The sequence below is a fragment of the Cebus imitator genome, unplaced genomic scaffold (genome assembly GCF_001604975.1).
Source record: "Cebus imitator isolate Cc_AM_T3 unplaced genomic scaffold, Cebus_imitator-1.0 Scaffold38, whole genome shotgun sequence".
NCBI classification, from domain to species: domain Eukaryota; kingdom Metazoa; phylum Chordata; class Mammalia; order Primates; family Cebidae; genus Cebus; species Cebus imitator.
In genome coordinates, this window is record NW_016107353.1 from 11,075,837 (window position 1) to 11,086,901 (window position 11,065).

Genomic DNA, 11,065 nt, shown 5'->3' on the forward strand with positions numbered 1-11,065 from the left:
TTAGTAGAGACGGGGTTTCACCATGTTGACCAGGATGGTCTCGATCTCTTGACCTCGTGATCCACCCGCCTCGGCCTCCCAAAGTGCTGGGATTACAGGCTTGAGCCACCGCGCCCAGCCTGGGAAAAGGATTTTCTATTTAATAAATGGTGCTGAGAAAACTGACTAGCCATATGCAGTAAACTGAAACTGAACCTCTTCCTTACATCTTATACAAAAATTTATTCATTATGAATTAAAGACTTAAATGTAAAACCCAAAACCATAAAAACCCTAGAAGAAAACCTAGGCAATACCATTCAGGACATAGGCATGGGCAAAGACTTCATGACGAAAATGCCAAAAGCAATTGCAACAAAACCCAAATTTGACAAATAAGATCTCATTAAACTAAAGAGCTTCTGCACAGAAAAAGAAACTATCATCAAAGTGAACAGGCAACCTACAGAATGGGAGAAAATTTCTGCAATCTACCCATCTGACAAAGGCCTAATATCCAGAATTTACAAGAAACTTTAAAATATATATATAAGAAAAAACCAAATAATTCCATCAAAAAGTGGGCAAAAGATGAACAGACACTTCTCAGAAGAAGACATTTATACAGCAAACATAAAAAGTAGCTCAACATCGTTGCTCATTAGACAAATACTAATTAAAACCATAATGAGATATCATCTTATACCAGTCAGAATGGTGATTATTAATAAGTCAGAAACAACAGATGCTGGTGAGGCTGTGGAGAAACAGGAATGCTTTTACACTGTTGGTGAAAATGTAGGTCAGTTCAACCATCGTGGAAGAGTGTGGTGATTCCTCAAGGATCTAGAACCAGAAAGATCATTTGACCCTGCAATCCTATTACTGGGAATATACTCAAAGGAATACAAATCATTCTGCCATAAAGACACATGCACACATATGTTTACTGCAGCACTATTTACAATAGCCAAGACATGGAAACAACCCAAATGCTCAACAATGACAGTCTGGATAAATAAGATGTGGTACATATATACCATGGAATACAATACAGTGATAAAAATAAATAAGATCATGTCCTTTGCAGAAACATTGATTAAGCTGGAAGTCATCATCCTCAGCCAACTAACACAGGGAAAGAAAACCAAAAACTGCATGTTCTCACTCGTAAGTGGGAGTTGAACAATGAGAACACATGGACACAGGGAGGGGAACACCACGCATCAGGACCTGTTGTGGAGTGAGGGGAATGGGGAGGACACCTAGAGGGTGAGTCAACATGTGTGGCAAACCACCATGGCACACATATACCTATGTAATAAACCTGCCCATTCTGCACATGTATTCTCAAACTTAAAATAAAAATAAAAGAAGTATTCAATATTTCACCATTGCTGGGCATGGTGGCTCACACCTGTAATCCCAGCACTTTGGGAAGCTGAAGCGGGTGAATCACCTGAGGTTGGGAATTCGAGACCAGCCTTACCAACATGGAGAAACCCCGTCTCTACTAAAAATACAATAAATTAGCCAGGCGTGGTGATGCATGCCTATAATCCCAGCTACTTGGGAGGCTGAAGCAGGAGAATTGCTTGAACCCAGGAGGTGGAGGTTGTGGTGAGCAGAGATCGCACCATTGCACTCCAGCCTGGGCAGCAAGAGCAAAACTTGGTCTCAAAAATAAATAAATAAAATCATCATTAAGAAAACCATTTTTTCTCTTTCTCCTTCTTCTCTAGGATTCTGTCTCAGATAAGATTATCTGGACAAATTACACCCACATCTTGAGAATATGCTTTGAGAGGTGTCAGCACCACAAGTTTACCTGTTACCACCACACCCATAGGCAGAAGAACCAAGGCAGAAAAACTCCACCCATTTCTGTACTTTATAACAGAAGAGATTCAGAAACAATGAGCTGCTCCACAGAAATAAAAATATGTTTCTCCTTTCCTATCCTCAGGTGCCCTCCCCTGCCAGCAATTTCTGCTACAATAATGAAAATATGAGCCACACTGCCCTGTCCCTACAAAACCCAAAGAAAAGAGGCCACCCTTTGGTGCACAGGTGAAACTCAACTCTCACAAATGTATCCTGAATCCCCCATATTTGCTTCTGGCCACAACTTCAACTCATATGAGGCAGTTAATAAAAACAAATGAATGCTTCCAACCAGAACATCAAACAGAACCTGTGATAGGAAGGGCACCAGTCAAGAGGTTTCTGCAAATTGTGTGATTGGCTAATTAGAAACATGTGATTCTAATTAGCAGTCTCAGCTTATAACCACATAACTAAGTATTGCCTCTCAAGCTTTAATAAGCTTATACATCACTTGGTAATGTTGGTCCCACTCTATGTAATGTGATTCTGCAGGTTGGGAGAGGGTCCATGAATGGGTGTATTAAATAAGTTTCCTGTCAACGCTGATGTTGCTCCTTCTGGGCTCATTATTAGCATTAGTGAGAAAAAGTAGGCACAGCACAGAGTCTCTTACACTTGGCACTCTTATCACAACACAAATACTGCTGGCACAAATGAAGACAATCAATCTCCGTCTTTAAGTATCACAATCTTTGCTGGCCTTTTAAAGTTTACAGAGAAAACAGCAGCAATATCTGACTAAGTCTGCATTTATTTATTTATTTACCATTTTTGAGATGGAGTCCCGCTCTGTTACCCAAGCTGGAGTGCAGCGGCGAAATCTGCGCTTACTGCAACCTCTGCCTCCCAGGTTCAAGTGATTCTCCTGCCTCAGCCTCCCGAGTAGCTGGCATGCGCCACCATGTCTGGCTTTTTTTTTTTTTTTGGTATGTTTACTATGTTTAGAGATGGCGTTTCACCATGTTGGTCAGGCTGGTCTCAAACTCCTGACCTCAAATGATCTGCCCACCTCGGCCTCCCAAAGTGCTGGGATTACAGGCATGAGCCATCGCATCTGGTTTTAAGTCTATTTAGAAAACAACATGTACACATGTACTAATGAGATGTTTATTATGCAGGTACTATTCGCTCAATAAGATTTTACAGAGCACTGTGAAAACACATTGTGGAATTTAATTCTAATAACACCCTGTATACTGATACTAAGTGTTCAATAATTCCAAGTATTTAGAAAAAGAACCCAGAATTTTTATTTCTTCTCCTGTTCCTTTGTTACTGATTAAAAAAAAAAAAAAGTATAGGATAAAATACAAATACAGACAAACGGGAGGAATAGAGAAATGAAGAGTTCCATGTAATTTAAAAATATTTAAATTGTGTATATATTTACTTTTTGTGCCTTGTGGAGAAATTACTAGATCTGCAGAAACAGAAAACTTGTTGCTAAATAGAATGTCTCTGCAAGGACAAATTTTAATGTTAAAAATTTTAAAATAAGACCCTAAAATACACACTTTATATTTCTCATTTATCTGGTTTTGGGTTTCAGAAAATTGTGAGTACCAGCTCTAAAAGTAGAACAAGATTTATTCCCCATAACTCTGATCTCTTCTATTCAGTTCTATGAGACGAGACTCTAAGGTAGAACCAGACCTAAGCAAGGCCTCTAAAAACAGTGAATCTGAAAAGGGTTGGCACAGGGAGTGGACCTTATGTATAATTTGGTTCTCTATATCACTGGGGTATGTCCGGTTCTATTTTTCCCAAGCTTACCTAAGAGAAACTTAAATTTCAGAGTTTGTATAATTTTAATCTTTTTTTAGCCACTGCCCTGCCAATTTTATATGATATACATATCATAACTGCTCTAATAAGCACTTAAAACAAATCACTTTAGGTTTTCTAGGATAATTTCATTAGAAGATAAATATGCATTTTTAATAGGGTAAAAGAAATACAAATAATAGGCTGAGTGTTGTGGCTCACACCTGTAATCCCAGTACTTCGGGAGGTCAAGGCGGGTGGATCACGAGTTCAGGAGTTCAAGACCAGCCTGGCCAACATGGAGAAACCCCATCTCTACTAAAAATACAAAAATTAGCCAGGCATGGTGGCCCACGCCTGTAATCTCAACTACTAGGAAGGCTGAGGCAGGAGGCAGCGGTTGCAATGAACCGAGATCAAGTCACCACACTCCAGCCTGGGTAACAGAGTGAGACCTCATTCCCCCTCCACCCTGCAAAAATAGAAAGAAATACAAATAATAATAACAACTCTTCTGTTTGTAAATATCCCTTCAGGTGAAAACACCAGAAGTCACAACAATGTGAAGAAAGTGGTCCAAATAAAGCCCAAGTTTTTTTGAACACATCTATTTATTATACTCACCATATAATGTGAAATTTAACCTTTTTTTCTTTTCTTTTTCTTTTTTTGTTTGAGATGGAGTCTTGCTCTGAAGCCCAGGCTGGAGTGCAGTGGCGCAATCTTGGCTCCCTGCAACCTCCGCCTCCCCGGTCCCGGTTCAAGCAATTCTCCTACCTCAGCCTACCAAGTAGCTGGGATTACAGGCACGAGTTACCATGTGCAACTAATTTTTATATTTTTTTAGTAGAAACAGGGTTTCACCATGTTGGCCAGTCTGGTCTTTAACTCTGCCCGCCTCGGCCTCCCAAAGTGCTGGGATTACAGGCGTGAGCTAGTGCGCCTGGCCTCTTTATTTTTTTTTTTACTTTTATTTTTTGGAGACGGAGTTTCACTCTTGTTGACCAGGCTGGAGTGCAATGGCTCGATCTCAGCTCACTGCAACCTCTGCCTCCCGAGTTTAAGCAATTGTCCTGCCTTAGCCTCCTGAGTAGCTGGGATTACAGGCATGTGCCACCATGCCTGGCTAATTTTGTATTTTTAGCAGAGACAGGGTTTCTCCATGTTGGTGAGGCTGGTCTTGAACTCTCGGCCTCAGGTGAGCCACCCACCTCAGCCTCCCAAAGAGCTAGGATTATAGGTATGATCCACCATACCCAGCCTAATTCAACATTTTATGCAGTTTCTAGTCTAGACTAAAAGTTTCTGGATTGTAGAGAACAGGACTGCTTTATTTTTCTAATGGCTACATGAAATGAAAGCAATTAATTATCTGTTTGAGTCTCCAGACTTCCTTGTTTTTCACTCAAGTACAAGGAAACTGATGAAACTCTCATTCGGGAACTAACCAAAACCATCTTCTGTAAGAGGGGAGAAACAAACACAGAATGAGTCATTTCTCTTACACTGAGACAGAAATAGAATTAACCACTCTTGTCAGCCTAATAAAATTCTGCTCTGGACATTCTCAACTCAAAGATGCCTAGATGACTGTGATAGGGTTCCCAGTGACCCTGTGCTGGTGGCTCAATGATAAGCCAGGCAGGAGAGATTGAGGCTGATTCTTTTTATTTATTTTTTGAGACGAGGTCTCACTCTGTTGCCCAAGCTAGAATGCAGTGGTGCAATATCGGCTCACTGCAACCTCTATCTCCCAGATTCAAGCTATTTTCCTGCCTCAGCCTCCCAGTAGCTGAAATTACAGGTGCGTGCCACCACACCGGGCTAATTTTTCTATTTTTAGTAGAAATGGGTTTTTGCCATGTTGGCCAGGCTGGTCTCAAACTCCTGACCTCAGGTGATCCACCTGCCTCAGCCTCCCAAAGTGCTGGGATTACAGGCATGAGCCACCATGTCCAGCCGATTCAGGCTGATTCTAAATAAAAAATGGACCTTCCCTTACGGAGTTTCAGCACCTAGATTACCTGTCCCTATGAGCTAGCTCTAGGGTGAGAGCAAGGACAAGAATACTCTACTCCAGTATCACATTTGTATGTGTAGATATAGTTGTGGTTATGGCTCTGGATACTTCACAGCCTTGATTTTTAACTCCTAAGATGCTTGTTTACACTTTTAAATTCTGCCACCAGATTATATTTACCCTTGGAGCCTCTCACAGAACCGTAGCAGGTTACTGAACGAGACCTGAAAATCTCAAAAAGCCACATTCTCAAAGTGGGGATTTAAAATGTCTGTGATGACATCTTGCAGTGCAGAAAATGGCTCCTCTTAGTTTTCTATACGTTTTCTACCCAAAGTCTGCCTTGTCTTATGAATCCCAGGTAGAGGCCAAAACTTACATGAAGATTCTAGGTGGGATGAACCTCACTCTACATTTTTGGGTGTTACAGTGAGTAAAGTACAATCAAAAGAGAGGTCCCCTCACATCACATCCCTGGGTGACAAAGCAAGGCTCTGTATTTTAAAAAAAAAAAAAAAAAAAATTGTAAAAGCAAAAAGAGAGAGAACAGAGTGAGCTGATAAAAAGTTGTTTCTCAGAAAGTCTTCTTTATTTAAAGAAATAGCTTTGATTATTGATTGGCTGTACATCATTAAGGTTTAGGATACAGGATATAGTGTCTTACGTGGCATTAATAGTGAGCAGTTTCAAGAGACAGACTGTTGAAAGGGGGAGAAAGACATAATTGTGCTTTCATTTTAATGTCCCTCTGAGTCTGACAACTAAAAGGACTTGCATTCCTGAGATAAAAGTTTATTTCCCCAAATCTCAAGACCTAGATTTATAATTGGGGGCCGTAGATTTATGTTCAAAATGGGTGGAGTAGCAGCACATGCTACCTGCACATTTGAGCATTTTAGCAAGAGGAGAAAAAGGAAAGTGGAGATTCTCACGTCTACTCAATGCACTCATGTTACTGTAGTTGGGTTTCTGGGTCCCATGATCTCTCAATCAGTTTTAGGTATTAAGACGTTAAGAGTCACTGAAAGAGGTAAAATGACCTACTTCTCCCCTGTGAGGTTTGTAGTCATCTGATTTAGCCTCTCTAGAAGTGACTGTAGAGGACTATAGACAGCAAACAGGCAGAGACACAATTCTGCCTACATATTTAGGAGACAGCATGCACTTTACAGCATAACTGTAAGCTGACTAAAAGCCTGAGAGGAGCCGGGTACGGTGACTCATGCCTGTAATACCAGCACTTTGGGAAGCTGAGGGGGGTGAATTATGAGATCAGGAGTTCAAGACCAGCCTCAACAATGTTGTGAAACTCTGTCTTTACTAAAAATACAAAAATTAGCTGGGCGTGATGGGGGGTGCCTGTAATCCCAGCTACTGAGAAGGCTGAGGAAGGAGAATCGCTTGAACCTGGGAGGTGCAGGTTGCAGTGAGCTGAGATCAGGCCACTGCACTCCAGCCTGGGTGACAAAGCGAGACTCTGTCTCAAAAAAAAAAAAAAAAAAAAAACCTCTGAGAGAAAAAGGCCCCTGTAGAGTAAAGTTTAGTTTGAACCTTATGTGTTTATATCATGTCTTCTAATTCTAGACAGTGTTTGGGAAACTATGATTAAAATAAAAATTTTCTCCAACTCCAGGATAACTCTACAATATGATTGTTAAAAAACAAAACTCTAAGGCCAGGCGCAGTGGCTAATACCTGTAATCCCAGAACTTTGGGAGGCTGAGGCGGGCAGATCACCTGAGGTCGGCAGCTCGAGACCAGCCTGGCTAACATGGAGAAACCCCATCTCTACTAAAAATACAAAATTAGCTGGGTGTAGTGGCACATGCCTGTAATCCTAGCTACTCGGGAGGCTGAGGAAGGAGAATCACTTGAACTTAGGAGACGGAGGTTGCAGTGAGCCAAGATCGCACCATTGCACTCCAGCCTGGGCAACAAGAGCAAAAATCCGTCTCAAAAAAAGAAAGAAAGAAAACAAAACTGTAGGTCAGGCACGGTGGCTCACGCCTGTAATCCCTGTACTTTGGGAGGTTGAGGCAGGCAGATCACAAGGTCAGGAGTTCAAGATCAGCCTGGCCAACATGGTGAAACCACATCTCTACTAAAAATACAAAAATTAGCCAGGCGTGGTGGTGGGCACCTGTAATCCCAGCTACTCTGGAGGCTGAGGCAGGATAATTGTTTGAACCCAGGAGGCGGAGGTTGCAGTGAGCTGAGATCGTGCCACTGCCCTCCAGCCTGGGCAACAGAGTGAGACTGTTTTTTTTTTTTTTTTAAAAGCAGTATTTCAATTTAGTAAAATAAAAGACACTAAGATTATGCTTACCTATAATTATTCCTATTGGATAAATAAGCATGTCAGACTAATATCTACCATAATAATTTGGTAGTAGATTTTCTCTGGATATTAGATATAAATATTTAAGTGTTAATAATTTTAATGTACTTGTCATAATGTCTGAAGGACTTAGAAAAATCGTAACTATAATATAGTTAAAACACTTTATATTTGAAAAGTATGAGTTTAAAATTACTTAAGGTATTTATTCACAGTAAATATTGTTGCCAAATATTCATACTATTGTAGAATATACTGTTTAATTTTATAGATGCAAGTTGTCTAAAAATACTACACATAACTATGCTAATTGTTCTGAAGTAAATAGAAAAAAATGTAAAACTACAGACTTCACCATTCAGTTTACACACTAAACTATTCCTGCTTTTGCACTGTACGTACTTCAGCATGCAAATAATTACCCTGGATAATCATGTTCCTGTCAAAGGAACTTATCTTTAGTCTTTATCATTCTGTATTGCTGAATTTAATTCTACCTTTGTGTTCAACTTTCATGTGCTCTTAAAATGAGCTTTACTCTGAACAGATTTGTGTGTACTTTTAATGACTGAAAAGTTAAAAACTTAACCTTTGCCAAACCAAAAACAAAACGATGAATTTTAGATCCCAAATAAAGACAATTCCAAGTCAAAAAGAATGACAAAAGGTATACTTAGCTGTTAATATAATTTACACATATTCTTAAAAAGCAGAGAAAAATTTCTACAGATAATCTAAATGCTTTAATAAAACAGAGAAGAACAAAACATCCACTGTTATTTTCATGTATGTGAATAAAGCCTCTTATTTTTAATTTATATTTTCTCCCAAAACAACCGGGTCAGTATATATGTTCTTGAACTCTTGAACATCTGAATTGTGAGCTTGAAAAAGTGTTTATGGTAAAAAAGCGGGAGAGAGAAAGGTGTTATAATAAACTGATGGGTGTATGTAAATAAATCAAGTTGTTAGAGACCTATGAAGAGAATAAGATATGGACGAAATAATAGTGGGAGACCACAACACCCACAGGTACTAATAGACAACATTATTGAGGCAGAAAATTACGGAACTGTTACATGGTCGAATTCCTGAATAGGCCAATAAAAAGGTCTGAAATTGAAGCAGCAATTAATAGCCTACCAACCAAAAACGATCCAGGACCAGATGGGTTCACAGCCTAATTCTACCAGAGGTACAAAGATGAGCTGGTACCATTCCTTCTAAAGCTATTCCAAACAACAGAAAAAGACGGAATCCTCCCTAATTCATTTTATGGGGCCAATATCATCCTGATAGCAAAATCTAGCAGAGACACAACTAAAAAAGAAAATTTCAGGCCAATATCCCTGATGAACACTGATGTGAAAATCCTTAATCAAATACTGGCAAACTGAATCCAACAGCATAACAAGAAGCTTATCCGTCACAAGCAAGTCAGCTTCATCCCTGGGATGCAAGGCTGATTCAATATACACAAATCAATAAATGTAATTCATCACATAAACAGAATCCAACACAAAAACCACATGATTATCTCAATAGATGGAGAGAAGGCCTTCAACAAAATTCAACAACCCTTCAGCTAGAAAGTCCCAATAAACTACATATTGATAGTATGTATCTCAACATAGTAACAGCCATTTATGACAAACCCACAGCCAATATACTGAATGGGCAAAAACTGGAAGCATTTCCTTTGAAAACTGGCACAAGACAGGATGTCCTTTCTCACCACTCTTATTCAACATAGTATTGGAAATTCTGGCCAGGGCAATCAGGCAAGAGAAAGAAATAATAGGTATTCACTTGGGTAAAAAGAAAGTCAAATTGTCTCTATTTGCAGATGACATGATTATATATTTAGAAGACCCATCGTCTCAGCCCAAAATCTCCTTAAGCTAATAAGCAACTTCAGCAAAGTCTCAGGATACAAAATCAAAGTGCAAAAATCAGAAGCATTCCTATACACCAATAACAGACAAACAGTGAACAAGTGAACTCCCATTCACAACTGCTGCCCTGGTGTGATTCCGTCCCGCGTGGCTATTCTTTTGAGCAGTGGTCGCTTATCTACGACCACCTTCTCTTCCACCTAAGTGGGTGCTGCCACCCCATAGAAGATTCAATGGACATGGACATGAGCCCCCTGAGGCCCCAGAACTATCTTTTTGGTTGTGAACTAAAGGCAGACAAAGATGATCACGTTAAGGTGGATAATGATGAAAATGAGCACCAGTTATCTTTAAGAATGGTCAGTTTAGGGGCCAGTGCATAGGATGAATTGCACATTGTTGAAGCAGAGGCAACAAATTACGAAGGCAGTCCAATTAAAGTAAGACTGGCAACTGTGAAAATGTCTGTACAGTCAACGGCTTCCCTTGGGGGCTTTGAAATAACACCACCAGTGGTCTTAACATTGAATTGTGGTTCAGGGCCAGTGCATATTAGTGGACAGCACTTAGTACCTGTGGAGGAAGATACAGAGTCAGAAGATGAAGAGGAGGAGGATGTGAAACTCTTAAGTATATCTGGAAAGCGGTCTGCCCCTGGAGATGGTAGTAAGGTTCCACAGAAAAAAGTTTTACTTTTTTGGTGTTGATGATGATGATTTTGATGATGAGAAAACTGAAGAAAATGCAGCAGTGAAGAAATCTATACACTATATTCTAGCCAAAAATGCATAAATTCAAATCAGAATGGAAAAGACTCAAAACCATCATCAACACCAAGATCAAAAGGACAAGAATCCTGCAAAAAACAGGAAAAAACTCCTAAAACACCAAAAGGACCTAGTTCTGTAGAAGACATTAAAGCAAAAATGCAAGCAAGTATAGAAAAAGGTGGTTCTGTTCCCAAAGTGGAAGCCAAGTTCATCAATTAGGTGAAGAATTGGTTCCAAATGACTGACCAGGAGGCTATTCAAAATCTCTGGCAGTGGAAGTCTCTTTAAGAAAATAGTTTAGCCGGGCGCGGTGGCTCAAGCCTGTAATCCCAGCACTTTGGGAGGCCGAGGCGGGTGGATCACGAGGTCAAGAGATCGAGACCATCCTGGTCAACACGGTGAAACCCCATCT

The 11,065-nt window shown here is 40.0% G+C and overlaps 1 protein-coding gene and 1 pseudogene across 1 annotated transcript in view; one reads left to right on the forward strand and one right to left on the reverse strand.

Annotated features, from left to right (window-relative positions):
* Positions 1–10,941, forward strand: part of LOC108301972 — a 68,311-nt pseudogene extending 57,370 nt beyond the window's left edge.
* Positions 1–11,065, reverse strand: part of LOC119470708 (zinc finger protein 726-like) — a 561,873-nt gene that overhangs the window by 345,629 nt on the left and 205,179 nt on the right. The gene's annotated exons all lie outside the window — the stretch shown is intronic.